Below are 14,930 nucleotides of genomic sequence, written 5' to 3'. Positions count from 1 at the left end.
TAACTGGCTGCGGATCACAAGTTCACCGCTCTCTGTTCAGGGTGGCAAAAGGAACCTCGTCTGGTGGCCAGAGCCAAGGGAGGGAGAGAGTGGGAGGCTGTGGGGCCCCTCAGCAGTAAAGCATCTTCTCTGATGACTCCTCTCCCTTACATAGTCTTCAGCGACTCCTTAGCATGGAGAAGAGGCTACTGAGTTGGCTAATTATGAAGGGGGAAGGAAAAAACACAAGAAAACCCCGAGGTAGCCTGTAACATAAAACGCGGCCTCCTCGAGACCTTTGTCGTATTGTTCTCGTTCCAGAAACTTGGGGTTTCTCACCCGTGTGATATCTGTGCCTGTGCGTGCACCATTTGTCACTCTCAAAAACTGGCCCAGGAACACTTGGTGAGGGGTTATTGTGCGGCAGGAACGGCTCTTACGTGGACAGGCATTCCTTTCCACCCACATGCTTGAAAACTTCCTGGTTATAATTAGAACCATTTCTAGCTGTTCTGACACTTACAGGGGGAGTGTTGGTAGGGGGCCTGCCCAGAGCCCTGACCAAGCTGCAGAAGGCAGAGCCAGAAAGTGGGTTCTAATCCCACCCTCGGCCACTGTGGCTATTAGCTATGCTTCACTAAGAGTCTTCAGGTTGGAAGTCCTTGGACCGTGAAGGAGAGAGCTGCACCCCCGCCTCGCGCCACCCCCGTCACATCCTGATTCTGTCTCTCAGGCCTTTCTCTCTCCTTCTGCCGGGCAGCCTGGGAGGGAACAGTTCTAGCCTGAATCCACAAGACGTTTGAATTTTGATATATTTCCACATAAAAATGTCAGCTTTTTAGTGGAAGGGACTTTAGAAATAATTTCATTGTGTGGTTTTCAACTCTTGGGGAGACTTCAAAAAAAAAAAAAAACCACCTATCTGGGCCCCACCCCAGTCTCCCAACTCAAGTGGTATTTTGAAAGGGCTCTCAGGTGGGTTTTCCTTTTTAATTAAACTTCTAATTTTGAAATAATTGTAAATTCACATGTAGTTGTAAGAAATAATACAGAGAAATCCTTCATTCTCTTTGCCTCGTTTCTCCCAATGGTAACATCTTGCAAAACTATAGTAGGGTATTGGCTGGCCGCTGTGACTCACTCCCTCACAATCCCTGAACTTTGAGAGGCTGAGGTGGGTGAATCCCATATATATATACGTATATATATGTGTATACATATATATATACACGTATATATATGTGTATACACATATATATACACGTATATATATGTGTATACGTATATATATATACACGTATGTGTATACATATATATGTGTATACGTATATATATACACATATATATACAGACAGACACAGAGACATATATATGGAGAGAGAGAGAGACAGAGAGAGAGCTCACACCTGTAATCACAGCACTTTGGGAGGCCGAGGCAGGAGGATCACAAGGTCAGGAGATCGAGACCATCCTGGCTAACACGATGAAATCCCATCTCTACTTAAAAAAAATACAAAAAATTAGCTGGGCGTGGTGGCACGCACCTGTAATCCCAGCTACTTGGGAGGCTGAGGCAGGGAGAATTGCTTGAACCCGGGAGGCAGAGATTGCAGTGAGCCGAGATTGTGCCACTGCACTCCAGCCTGAGTGACAGAGTAAGACTCCATCTCAAAAAAAAAAAAAAAAGTGCTTCCTGCTGAGCCCTCTGCCCATTTGAAACATCTTTAGTGACTTATACTGTGCCATGTAATGTATTGGTCACATCCATCAGGTGCACTTGGCTGGTGCCCATGTCTCTGGCTCCACAGGCCCATGGGACTGGAACCCAGACCTCTGAGGAGGAGGCACTGGCAGGTTAGTGTGGGGATCTGGGTGGGTGAGGGTGGGGGCAATAAAGCTGTTCTGCAATTGTTGGAAAAACTATAAAGTGGATTCAGCTGCTGCTCCCAGAAAGCCCTCTGGCTGCCAAGGTGAAGGAGACAGAATTTAATACAAAGAATTGTTAACTAGGTATGAAGTTGGTTTTTTTTGTTTGTTGGTTTTGTTTTGAGATGGAGTCTCACTCTGTCGCTCAGGCTGGAGTGCAGTAGCACAATCTTGGCTCACTGCAACCTCTGCCTCCCTGGTTCAAGCGATTCTCCTGCCTCAGCCTCTTGAGTAGCTGGGATTACAGGCACGCATCACCATGCCTGGCTAATTTTTGTATTTTTAGTAGAGATGGGGTTTCATCATGTTGGTCAGGCTGGTCTTGAACTCCTGACCTCGTGATCCGCCCGCCTTGGCCTCCCAAAGTGCTGAGATTACAGGCGTGAGCCACCAGGCCGGGCCTCTGAAGTTATTAATTAAGTAACCAAAAGGGTCAAAACAGAACGCTGAGGTATCATAGAAGTAATAGCCCCTAGAGCTGGGAGAACAAAAGGAAGAAGTGGGAATTAGACAGAGAAACTCGGCCTTCTGAGGAGCGGGTACTTCGCAGCTGGGGCTGGTATTCCTAATCTCAGAGGAGAGGCCCCATGGGCCCTGGACCCAAACTTTTAAGGAAGACAGGCAATGAAGCTGGTTCTGCAATTGCTGGAAAAACTGCAAGCAGATTCAGCTGCTGCTTAGGAAGGACTTGCTCCTGCTGGGGTGAAGGAGCATTCCGAGGGTGACCCTTTCAGGAACAGGAAGCGAACGGAGTGAGTCCCTTCCTCCTCCAGCCTTTCCAGCCTCCCATTAGTCCCCTGCAGGCGGAGACAAACTAGCTGGTTAACAGAAACCTGGTTTGTGGGGTCCCTGCCTCAGCATCACAGAGTAGACATGGAAGGGCAGGTTTTGAGGTGAGAAGCAAGAGCTCAAGGACCGGCATAACAGCCAGGAGTTTGGGCTCTGCAATCAGACAGGCCTGGGTTGCAATCCTGGCTCTTTCCAGCTCTGTGGTTTGGAGCAGGTCACTTCACCTCCTGGAGGCTCAATTGTCCCAGAGATGAAGTGAGGATAATAATGTTCTCATTTATGAACTGTTTATGAAACGGAAATGAGAGAATGCAGGTAAAGCAGTTGGCACCATGCCTAGTACATGGAGTATTCAATAAATAAAACTTTGTAACGCATATACTCACAATCGATATATAAATGAGTGGTTCTGGGGTATTTTGAATAGGAGCCTGTGACAATGGAAAGGGCAGCGGCTAAGAAGCCAGAGACCTGAGCTGTCATCTCCGCTCTGCTTGCTGTGTGACCTTGTAAAAATCACTTATCCTCTCTGGACCTTAGCTTCTTCAGGTGTAAAGACAGAGGTTGGAATACGTGGTCTCCAAGACATCTTTCTAGTAGATCAGACATGGCCCCTGCCATCAAGGGGCCATGGACAAGTCACGTTTGTAGCAAACGTTTATTTGTACAGGGAATGAAAAGTAAACTGGTCAACGACATCTAGTGGATGGAAAACAAGACTCCGTGTACTTAGGGTTCACATGGTTAGGACAGGGTCCACTTGGAGTTCTTCTAGCAAAAGAACAGCGCAGAGAGAAGTTCAAGATGCTGATGAAAAAAGGAAGCAAGGGAGGAAGAAAGGAGAGATGGATGGTGGGAAAGAAAGCACCCCTCTTGGCTTTGGAATGGCAGCAGAGTCCACACCCTCATTTGCTGGGGAAACACTTGGTCTGGCCCAGTGGGTCCCAAACCTGGCTGATTGTTCTTTTTTTTTTTTTTTTTTTTGAGGCAGAGTCTGGCTCTGTCGCCCAGTCTGGAGTGCAGTGGCATGATCTCGGCTCACTGCAAGCTCTGCCTCCCGGGTTCATGCCATTCTCCTGCCTCAGCCTCCCAAGTAGCTGGGACTACGGGCGCCCGCCACCACGCCCAGCTAATTTTTTGTACTTTTAGTAGAGACGGGGTTTCACCTTGTTAACCAGGATGGTCTCGATCTCCTGACCTCGTGATCCGCCCGCCTTGGCCTCCCAAAGTGCTGGGATTACAGGCGTGAGCCACCGTGCCCAGCCCCTGGCTGATTGTTCTAATCACCTAGACAGGTTGTAAGAATATTAATTCTTGGGCTCCGTCTCAGAGACTTAAAATCATTAGATCTAGGAGTGGGACCTGAGAATCTGTCTCTTTAACAAACAGCCCCCTGGAGGCTGCTTCACAGACTAGTTTTTGGGAACCTCAGCTTGATTTTGTAGAAGGTGTTATCCCCCGGCATTACAAGTGATGTCCTTCCCTGGCACATTGTCATAGCCACTTAACATGAATAAGAATAGGTAATGTTTGTTAAGCACTTACTATATGCCAGGAATTGTTCTAAGCATGTGTACATACACACAATTTATACTCATCTATATTGATGTGTGTGTGTGTGTGTGTGTGTGTGTATGTACACACACCTTCCAATAACCCTGTGAAACAGGTGCTATTGACATCCCTGTTTTTACAGATGAGGCAATCAAGCAATTTAAAGGTTAGGTAAGGGCAGAGCTGCTTGTAGCTGGGTGTTGGGGTGCATACAGAGTCGAGATCATAGCACATGTGCCAGCAGAGCGCTCTGGTAACATGAGGTCACAAGTGTGGAATCAGGAGAGGCTGCATGGAGAAGGCAATCTTGGCTAGTTCTGCTTGTCCCTGGATAGGAGGACACACCACCTGTGATGACAGTCTGCCTGCCGGGCTTCCTTCCCTGTCCCTATGACTTCTGCTTTGTGGACACGAGGCATGTGGCAGCCAGGGCCAGATGGCACCTTCCGACCCAGGGGACCAAGCCCCCTTCGGACCGGTGGTCACTTCCTCCTGCTCTCTGTCCACGGGGAGTTCCACATTCCTAGGGCTCTGTGGGGCTCCAGCTCTATGACAGGGGATGAGATAAGTGTCACTCAGACCCCATCTGGGCTTAAGATGGGAGAAGAGGAAATGGGCTGAGTTTGCCACAGGCACGGTTTAGAGTTACATACCAGGGGGTTTCTGAGGTGGTTTTAGGGGAGAGGCACCAGGGGAGAAGCTCTTGATCTGGGCTCTGGGATCAGCCAGGCCTGCAGTCAAGTCCAGACTTGTGATCTTGAGCAAGTTACTCAACCTCTCTGATCTTCATTTCCCCACCCATGAGAAAGGGATAATGATGGCAGCTGCCTGCCCATGGGGTGGTGTGTGCTTAACTGAGATGGGGAGTGTAGGCACTTGGCACAGCTCACAGCACATGAGATGCACTTAATAAATGTCTGTTTTATTGCTATTTAAAGATCTTGGTCAGGCACGGTGGCTCATGCCTGTAATCCCAACACTTTGGGAGGCTGAGGTGGGACGATCGCTTGAGCCCAGGAGTTCAAGACTAGCCTGGGCAACTTAGTGAGACCTCATTTCTGCAAAAACTTTAAAAATTAGCTTGGCATGGGTGCATGGCTCTGGTCCTAGCTTCTCAGGAGGCTGAGGTGGGAGGATCGCTTAATCCAGGGAGTTGAAGCTGAGGCTGCAGTGAGCTGTGATCACACCATTCGGTGGACAGAGCTAGATCTGGGCTGAGTAATGGAGCTAGATCCTGTCTCAGAAAAAAAAAAAAATCTTTAAGGGCACATTAGATACCCACTGCTCATTATTTTCTGCCTCAAAAATGGAAGCGGTGGACCACACTGTGGGAAACTGACATTCATCTCTTCTCTTTGACATACTCTGGGCTGGGGTGGGACACAGGGAGCTCCCCAGGCACTGGGGAGCCTGTGCCTTTTTGCGGAAGGGGGTGGCACATGGTTTCCCAGGATTAAGCCTAGGCATGCAGGAAGGGTAGGAGTTAGCAAGAGGACCGGGAGTGAGAGGTGGCCGAGGGAATGATGTTCCAGGCAAAGGGAACTGCAGTTGCAAAGGAGGGAAAGTGTGACGCATTCTAAGAACTGGAAGCAGTACTATGTGTTGGCCTTAGAGAAGAGGGAGGCTGGAGGGGAGGAGATGAAGCTGGAGAGATGGCCCCTGCAGGGCTTCAAGGCCTCTTCCTTCTCCTGTAGTTGGTGAACCTTCAGGGGAGAAAGACACCAGCAGCTTGGCTGAGAATCGGAGGGGCCCAGGTGAAAGCTCTCGCCTGGCTGCCTGGGGATGAGTAGCTTCTGCTCCATCATCAGTCCCTGGGGTCTAAACAAGTCCCGACCTGCATCGCGCTTCCTTTGTGTGTGCATAAGGAATTCTGGTCTTTACCACTATTTTCCCTGGACAGCATTTCTGTTTCAGTGATCCTTGGCACCCTTCGCTCTGCCCATTCCCTATTATTTAATTTAAAACCATTCATCTAATTAGCATCTGTCGGGAATAGTTTTGGTGTGGTTTTGCCTGGAAGGACTGGGCTGCATTGGGCGACATGTTGGATTTTTTTTTCCAGCTTCAAGACTCCACCATAGGGTTCCCACATTTATTTTGGCCCAAGAATGTCCCGAGGCAGAGATCAGAGGCTAGAGATTTGGGAGCCTCTGTTGTCTCTGGGGCTGGCGGCTTCTGGCAGCAGTGCTTAGTCTTTTGCGTTGATCATCAGCTATTTCTCCATCCACAGAGGGGCCGGCGCTGGGGGTCTACCTACCTTAGGGAGTGTTGAGCGGGACCCGTGGATTTGGGACGGGTTTGGGGTTTAATGTTCCAGCTCCCTTCCTCAGTCTCTGAGGTTCCTGTTCCACCTCCACTCTCTCATCCAATCTTTTTTTTTTCCTAATGTTCCTTTGTGTTTTTGTGTCAATAAGGAGCTATGGCAGAATCAATGGGGATCTCCCTCTTCACCTGGATCCTTTGTGGTGTCCTCTTGTCACTTTGTCTTATTTGATCTTGATCTTTTCTGAGCCTTTGTTTTGTTAGGGGCCTTGTTTCCTAAATTCACCCTAAAGGCTGAACTCTGCAGCATCATTGAATAAAAAGGGCTCAGAAGGTAGAATCAGAGAGATGTATTTGCCTCTGGGACTCCTCATGTACTTGTGTGTCTCTTGGGAAACCACTTTCCCTCTGAGCCTCAGTTTTCTCATCTGTAAAATGGAAGATAACGATGATGATGATTGATGATGATGATGATGATGATGGATAATAATAATGCTTAACATTCATTGTACTCAATCTCCACCAGGCACTGAGATAAGACATTTACATATCAATCTCAGTAAACCCTTAGAGTAAACCTGCTGGCGTTATCATTCCCATTTTACAGATACAGAAACTGAGGCTTAGAGATTATATGACTTGTCCAAAGTCATAGAGTAGCAGAGCCAAGACTGGAACCCAGGCCTACGTGATGCCAAGCTCATATGGAATCTGCCCTAGGGTTGTTGCAAGGATAAAGTGGTCACAAGTGATCGAATGTGCTTTGGCAATCTCACAGTTAAAGGTAATGGAAGGGATTCAGAAGACTTTGGAAAATGCCTTCTGAGTCTTGAGTCTCTGGTTTTGCAGTATGTGTGTCTCACAGTAGAGTGCAGTGTGGATAGATAGTAATTAAGGGTTTGGATGAGAGACCAGAAGAAGGAAGCAGAGTAGTCTGAAAGGCTGCACCCTGTGGTTGTTTTGTTGCAAGCTTTGGGTTTGCTAGCCTTTGACATCATCTGGAATGTCACAGCAGGAGTATTCTTTGCAAACCAGTGCAAGGGTTGGATTTCTTCCACGTCAGGGTTAGACTAATGATCATTGGTGAAAACATCTTCAGAAATTGGATATTTGGATCTGTTCTTTTTAGGGTCTCATATTCAAGGGAATGCATAGGAACAAGAGTCACTGGAAAAACACTGTTGTTGGGAGCTCATTACACCCCAAGCTGTGGAGTCCCTACCTGGGTCAGGAAGGGAAGCGGGTGTGACTTGGAGAGAAGCTCTATTGAGCACAAAGGACCCTTGAGACTAAGTCATTTTTCTGACCATGATTCTTTTCAAGAACATCATGTTCCCTTCTTCTTATGATCTGCCACTGCACAGAGCTTTGTCCAGGCCACACTCTCTGGGACCAGCCCAGGGGGTTGAGCTGCCTCGGACTCCACAGCTCCTTCCGCTGCATGAAGGGGGTGGGGTGGGGGGCACATGTGGAATCTTATCAGAAGATCTGTTGGGTGGGAAATAGTTGCTCAGGAGGAAGGAACCCCCCTGCATTAATCTGCTTACTCAGAGGGAACAAGAAGCCGCCTGGGTGGATGAAGGATGAGGACAAGAGTAGGGACTCTGGCATGTGTGACCTTGGTTGGGGCTCAGTCTCCTCATCTATACAGAGGGAATGATGGGCCCTGGTCCTTGAGCTTCCAGTGGCCCACCGGGATCTCCTAAGGGACAATAGATCAGATCTCCGATGAAGACCCTGGTCCAGGCTGGCTTTTGTGAAGATCCATTTTGGGGCTCCATTTACTACAGACAGCACGCAATAAAATTGAACTGCTGCCTTCGAATCCCCATAGCACCAATAATGTGTAGAGATCAGGGAGAGTGAGAAGCCACAGGGAGCCAGGGACGTGGTCAGGTGGTGGCCTGGGGGTCAATATGGAGAATAGGGGTTGTAGGGGCCAGAAAAGGGATAGCAGGCATGGGGCAGGCATGGGGCAGGCGTGGGGCAGGTATGGGGCTGGGGTATTTGACAAAGGGTTTTTTTATTTTTTTTGAGATGGAGTCTCCCTCTGTCACCCAGGCTGGAGTGCAGTGGTGCAATCTTGGCTCACTGCACCTCTGCCTCCCGAGTTCAAGTGACTGTCCTGCCTCAGCCTCCCAAATAGCTGGGACTACAGGCGTCTGCCACCATGCCTGGCTAATTTTTGTATTTTTAGTAGAGATGGGGTTTTACCATGTGGCCAGGCTGGTCTTGAACTCCTGACCTCAAGTGATCCACCTGTCTTGGCCTCCCAAAGTGCTGGGATTACAGGCATGAGCCATCGCACCCAGCCTTTTTTTTTTTTTTTTTAATAGGAGGTGAGGCTTGAACTAGGTCAAAAAGGATGGGCAGATGTCAGAATCCCAAAAACCACATTTCTTTTAGGACTTTCAGGGCAAATATTACCTCCTGTTTATGTCCTCAATAAAGGGCACAAAAATGTGATCACTGAACCAAAGGTGTCTGGAAGCAGGCCAGTATGAGACAGGAGTCCCCAGGGACTCTGGGGGGACGGTTCTCCTAGACTCCAGGGCAACAAAGACAATCAGCCACCAAACAGATCCTGCAGCATTTTGCTGGCCCATAGGTCCTTGAATCCGTTTATAAAGGGGGTTGGGGGGGGTCCTTCAATCCCCTTCTGTAACACGGGGAGTCCTTGAATCCCCTTCTGTAACAGTAGAGAATGCTGTTTTGTTCAGTGGCTCCCTTCGGAGATTCAGGAGCAGTGGATGGGCATCAGGGCTAAGGCACTGCAGCAGGGTCCCCAGTCACCCCAGACTACTGGGGCCCAAACCTGGCTGCATCTCAGAATTACCCTGGGGAGCTTAAAAGAGCACAGATTCTAGTACCCCTCTGCTGGCCTGAAGAATCAGAATCTCTGGGGGTGGGGCGCTGGTATCTGTAGCTAGGAGAGGCTGATGCAGGCCAGGAGGTCTGTATTTGAACATCTCTTTTTCTGGGTCATTCAGTCCATGCAAAAATGTTGGCCTGGACTTTCTAAAGTTCCCCACCAGCCTCCGTGTCCTGGTATAGCTTTCTGATGTGGGCCATGGCTGGGATGTTGGAGGAAACCTACGCAGCCTGTCCCCCTCATGTATGTAGAACTCCCACCACTTGCACCTCAGCAGCTCTAGTCCGCAGGGGAGCAGATCCCCTGGACCCTCCCCAAGCTCTTCTCCAAAGCAGGAACCACTTAGCATCGACAGCTGTCCTTTGTCCCAACGGAGAGAGACCAGGACATGCATAAATGCAATTATAAAAGCAATTTTTCTCAGAAAGGAAAATATAAGACAATTCCTCAGCATTCAAATTATTATAATGAGCTGAGTTCCACTTCAAAGGGGGCTAATTTAATAAGAGGAATTGCTGGGGCTCTAAGGAATTCTAATTAGATTTCTTTCCACACCCGCCTTGCGTATTTTTCTGAAGAGCAGCCAGAGCTGCTAGATTGTGTTGTGTTTGGGTCCAATGTGAAGAAACTGGGAAGCCAAGCCTAGCCAGAGAAGGCCATCCATCTGCCTTGAGCCTGACAGCCCAGCGGGAGCGGAGCCTGGCCACCACGAAAGTCAACAGGATTCAGGGCAGCGGGGATGGGGAGGGGGCTTGGGGTTGCAGAGGGTTTCCTGTGCCAGTCTGGGGACATGGTGGGTGGGGTGGGCTAGGAGAGGGAGGTGTGGAGCCCAACTGCCTGCGTTTGAATCCCAGCCCTTCCCTTTCCTAGCTGTGTACCTGGCATTACCTCTCCACACCCCCTCAGTTTTTTAATCTGTGAAATGGGGCTAAGGATAGAACCCACTCCATTAGGGACTTGGGAACATTATGTGTGCTAGGGCACCTAAAGCGGCTAGAATAACACCTGGCACAGAGAACTATTGTTATTACTCGCTAAAATAAGGAAGTCAAAAGATGGGAAGGGCTTCCCAAGGTCAGGACTGATTTAATTTTGCAGGAACCCCTTGGACTCAGAAGTCAGGTTGGAGGAAATACCTGGGAAAGGATCCATCTCTTCTATGGTGACAAGGCCAAAGAGACCTCAGCTCCTGGCTTTGTCACTTATTAGCTGTGTGACGTTGGACAAATTGCTTTACCTCTCTGAGCTTCTGTGTCTTCATCTATAAAGGAATGATAATAAACTCAAACAAACGAAATGTTGCATGGGGCCTGGCTCATAGTGGGGCCTTAATAAATATTGTTATCAAAATCAGTCATTCTATAAAGCAAATATTTCCAGGTATTTACACCTCTGGAGTTTCATGCGTCTTACGATTAGCGGTGTCTTACAGTTGCTGTTGCCTGGGCAAACATGAAAAGCTTTCGTATCAACACTTGCAGAATGGGAGGGAGTGGCTTGGTAGAAAATCCGAGGGGAAATTAGGAACAAAATGGTTGTGGGAGGGATGTGGGAAAATGATGACACTGACATGTTTAGCAGCGTTGCCCAACACAGGAGTCAAAAGTGAGCCAATGGATCGCTTAAGCCCCGGAGTTCAAGACCAGCCTGTCTGGGCAACTTGGCAAGATCCCATCTCTATTATTTAAAAAGACAAAAAAAAAGATAAAACAAGAAACTCCCCACAAACAAACAAAAAATAACCCCCCAAACCAAAAAAACACAAAAGTGAGCCAGCGCAATGCCACGCGATGACAAAGCTGGGGTAAGAGCCCAGCACTCCTCGCTTTTTCTTCTTTCACGGAATCGTTTGGAAAATGCCACGTCACCAGTGCTCTTGAAGGTAAGAGGACAATATTGTGTGGGAAAACAGGAACTCCAATGACTCTAAGTTGAAAGGAATTTAGAAGAGCCTGGCTTTGAATGTGAAGCAGTTTTAGGGAGATGGTAACAAATTTAGGTGCCTTATTTCATTTTATGTATATGCAAGAGGGATAGACGAAAACCCACACCTAAGTTGAAAAAGCTTTCTCTAAGCATGTAATCAAAATTCTAAGTGATGAGAAAGCATTGAGTCATAGTTTATTTTGCAGTGTTTTCCATTCTGAGTGGTGCAGACATTCATGGTGTGTTTTATGATCAATGTTGTCTTAGATCTGATGACTTACTTTTGATCCTATTTTTCATCTTCTCACACAAACCTGTCTACATTGGGACCAAGAGGATGTTGGCCCTGCCTGTTCTGAGCGTGTCCTGAGTCTGGCACTGTACTCTACATTTTACGTGGTATTTCACTTATTCCTCCTGTCTTAGTCCATTTGGATTGCTATAAAGGAATACCTGAGACTGGGTAATTTACCAAGAAAAAAGGTTTATTTGGCTCACAATTCTGCAGGCTGTACAAGAAGCGTGGCACCAATGTTTGCTTCTGGTGAGGACCTCAGAAGCTTCTAATCATGGCAGAAGGGGAAGGGGAGATAGAGTGTCCCATAATGAGAGAGGAAGGGAGCAAAAGAGAAAGGGGAGGAAGGTGCCAGGTTATTTTTAACAATCGGTTTTCCTGTGAACTAGTAGAGCAAAAATTCACTCATCCTTGCAGGATGGCACGAAGCCGTTCATGAAGGATCCATCCCCATGATCCAAACCCTTCCCACTAGGCCCCATCTCCAACATGGGGGATCAAATTTCAACATGAGATATGGAGGACAAACATCCAAACTATATCACCTCTCAACGAGCCCATAAAGAATTTTCCTCTTCACTTTGCAGATGAACTGGGGGCTCACATAGGAAATGACTAGCCTAAGATGGCGGAGCAAGAACTGGATCCTGGATTGGAATGCACTGAGCATGTGGCTCTATCCTGAGGGTGGAGGTAAGAGGTATGGCCTTCTTCCAGAAGTTTCCCTTCTGCTTTGTGCAGTGCTACTACCCAAGAATCCTCTGTGGACTGTGTAAGACCTCTCAGATTCAGCGTCAAGAAACATCACCAAGACCCAAAGTCTGGAGTTATCATTTATCAGGCAATACATAATTACCATTTATTGGGTGCTCAGGAAACACGTCAGTGACAGAAGCAGTATTGAATTAGGTGCCAAGAGATATGGGTTCTAATTCCAGTGACATCACTCACTAGTTGTGTGGCCTTGGCCAAGTCACTTAACTTCTCTGGGCCTTGGTTTGGTCATCTGTAAAGTGAATAGTTCACAATGAGATGTTGGTAGGGTCCCTTCCAATTGTAACAAATCTGTCTTTTATGCAGGTCTTGGGGGCTGGGAGAACTTGACAATGAATTTAGTCCACCTGGAGTCAGGCAGGAGCTCTGGAAGCCTCTGATGGACACAGGGAAGCAACTGGCCTTCAAATGTAGGGTCAGTGCAGGATGGATGGAGAGCACAAACACGCACTTCTTGCACGCTGGGACACCAGGATCTGGGGCCTCCTAAAGATCTACTCCTGTCCTGGGAGGGATGTTGGGCCCCCTGGTGATGTTTGTACAGAAAAAGTTTTGTGGGCAGCCCGGGCCTAGGAACATTTTTGATAAAACAGCACTTGAACCACATTCTTTATGTTTCACCTCATGCCAATCCTGTGCAGGATTGGAGGTGCATTAGGGCTGGAAGGGGTTCAGGGGGCTCCTATCTGCTCTGATTGGTTTGTGGAGGAGGAAGCAGTTATGTAACTGCTGCAGCTGTGTCTTTCTTCACTTCCCAAGTCAACTGTAGAGTTTTGGGGAGACGGGACCTGCTTGCTTCCCCAGGAGCCCTCACTGGGCTGAACAAAGAGCCGAAGAGGTCTTGGCTGCTGCAGGTAGCCTTGCCGTGCCTGAGACAACTGGAACCATTAATACACACAGTTACTGGGGGCTTCCAACGTGCCAGGTGCTGGGCTAGGTGCAAATGCATTGTCTCTGTCCGCATTGTGGCCATGCAGTGACAGCTCTGGGTACTTGACGTGAGTCCTTGGCAAGCATCATTTCATTTGATGCAGAGGTGGCACATATGGCAGATGGGCTGAGCCTAGGGCTTGTGGCCTTAGAGGACATGGGTTCACATCTTGGCTTTGCTTCTTTCTCGTAACCTTCTGAAGTTCTTAACCTATTTAAGCCTCAGTTTTCTCATCTGTAAAGTGGAGATAATCATAGCGTCCTAGGGTATTAAAAAGGTTAAATAACACATGTGATGTGCTTTGCACAGCTTCTGGCATATGTAGCAGGTGTTCAATCAATACTAGTAATTTTCTGTGTTGAAAATAACCTGCCTGCAATCTGAAAAGTTAGGTATTACATCTCCGTTGCAGAGTTGAGAAAACAGAGCCCCAGAGAGGTAAAATGACTTGTCTAAAGCCACACAGTGAGTAGGTGTCTAGGCTAGGATTCAAAGCCAGGACTGCCTGACACCCATTGCCTGTTCCCCTTTACTCAGTGTTCTGATGCCTCCTCGGGGACCAGAGCTGCTCTCCTCCTCACGTGTCCAGTCCTAGGGGGACAGCCTTCTACGGCACTGTCCCCAGAGATCTCAGATAATGGGAGATAGTGTTGCTGAGTGGTTAGGGTGTGGGATCTGGAGTCCACCTTCCAGCCTTATGCTCCCTGGCTGTGTGACTTTGGGCAAGTGACTTGACCTCTCTGGGTCTCTGTTTCCATATAGGTAAAAGGAGGATGGTAATGATAATACTGAGGATTGAATGAATGAATGAAGAAATGTCAAGTGTTTGGTGTCAGGCCTCCCTGTGTGTCAAGAACTCAGAGTTGGATTTCCCTAAGTGTAACATTGTTGTTAGGGTTACCGTGATCACTGTGGGGCAGCCATCCCCTGTCTCCCCTCTGGGTACACCAGAGCCAGAGAGCAGCCCAGCAGGGCCTTCAGGGGCACCAGGATTTTCAGACAGTGGCATAGCTGTCATCCTCCATTTCTCTGACCAGGGCAGGGGTCCAGTGGGGCTGGCCGGCAGCACCTGCTGTCAGGATCTGATTGGAGTTTCATTAGCAGGAAAGGCTGGATCCTGGCACCTGCACATCTCCAGGAGGGAGTGTGGCTCCCAATGCCCATCTGGGGACATTGCATTAAAGGGTTCCTTTCCACAGGCTCAATCTTCAGATGCCTCAGCCCTCCCCGAGCCCTGACCACAAGCCAAACGGCGCTGGGCCACAGTATCAGGGTTCTCCAGCGACTCCATCCTCCAGGGAGGAAGAGGCGGTGAATTTCCGAGCTGGGACAGAACCCAGAGTGGCTGGAGCAGGCCAGCACCTCGCCTCATATACTTGGAGCCCGGAGACATCAGGCAGCAAATGAGAAGCATTTTAAGGTTCTCTGACTATTTTCTTTTTTAATTAATTAGTTAATTAATTTTTTAATTTAAAATTTTTTCTTACCTCTGGTCCAAGTTCTCATGACTGATTCCTTAAGGTTGCAACACATGAACACGCCTTTCCTCCAAGAAAATTTAGAGAATTCAGGTTAGCAAAAAGAAGAAAATAAAAGTCCTCCATAAACTTATAATCTGAGGA

At 48.2% G+C, this 14,930-nt stretch overlaps 1 long non-coding RNA gene across 2 annotated transcripts in view; it reads left to right on the top strand.

The window, feature by feature from the left end:
- Nucleotides 1–14,553, top strand: part of LOC131384244 (uncharacterized) — a 47,299-nt gene extending 32,746 nt beyond the window's left edge. For both annotated transcript variants that reach the window (XR_009214908.1, XR_009214907.1), the window contains exons 3-4: nt 12,191–12,296; nt 14,508–14,553. This is a non-coding gene — a long non-coding RNA (uncharacterized LOC131384244). The remainder of the gene's footprint in view (nt 1–12,190; nt 12,297–14,507) is intronic.
- Nucleotides 14,554–14,930: the final 377 nt, after the last annotated feature.

The sequence above is a fragment of the Hylobates moloch genome, unplaced genomic scaffold (genome assembly GCF_009828535.3).
Source record: "Hylobates moloch isolate HMO894 unplaced genomic scaffold, HMol_V3 SCAFFOLD_9, whole genome shotgun sequence".
In the NCBI taxonomy this organism is placed as follows: domain Eukaryota; kingdom Metazoa; phylum Chordata; class Mammalia; order Primates; family Hylobatidae; genus Hylobates; species Hylobates moloch.
This window is presented reverse-complemented; position numbering and strand designations above follow the sequence as displayed.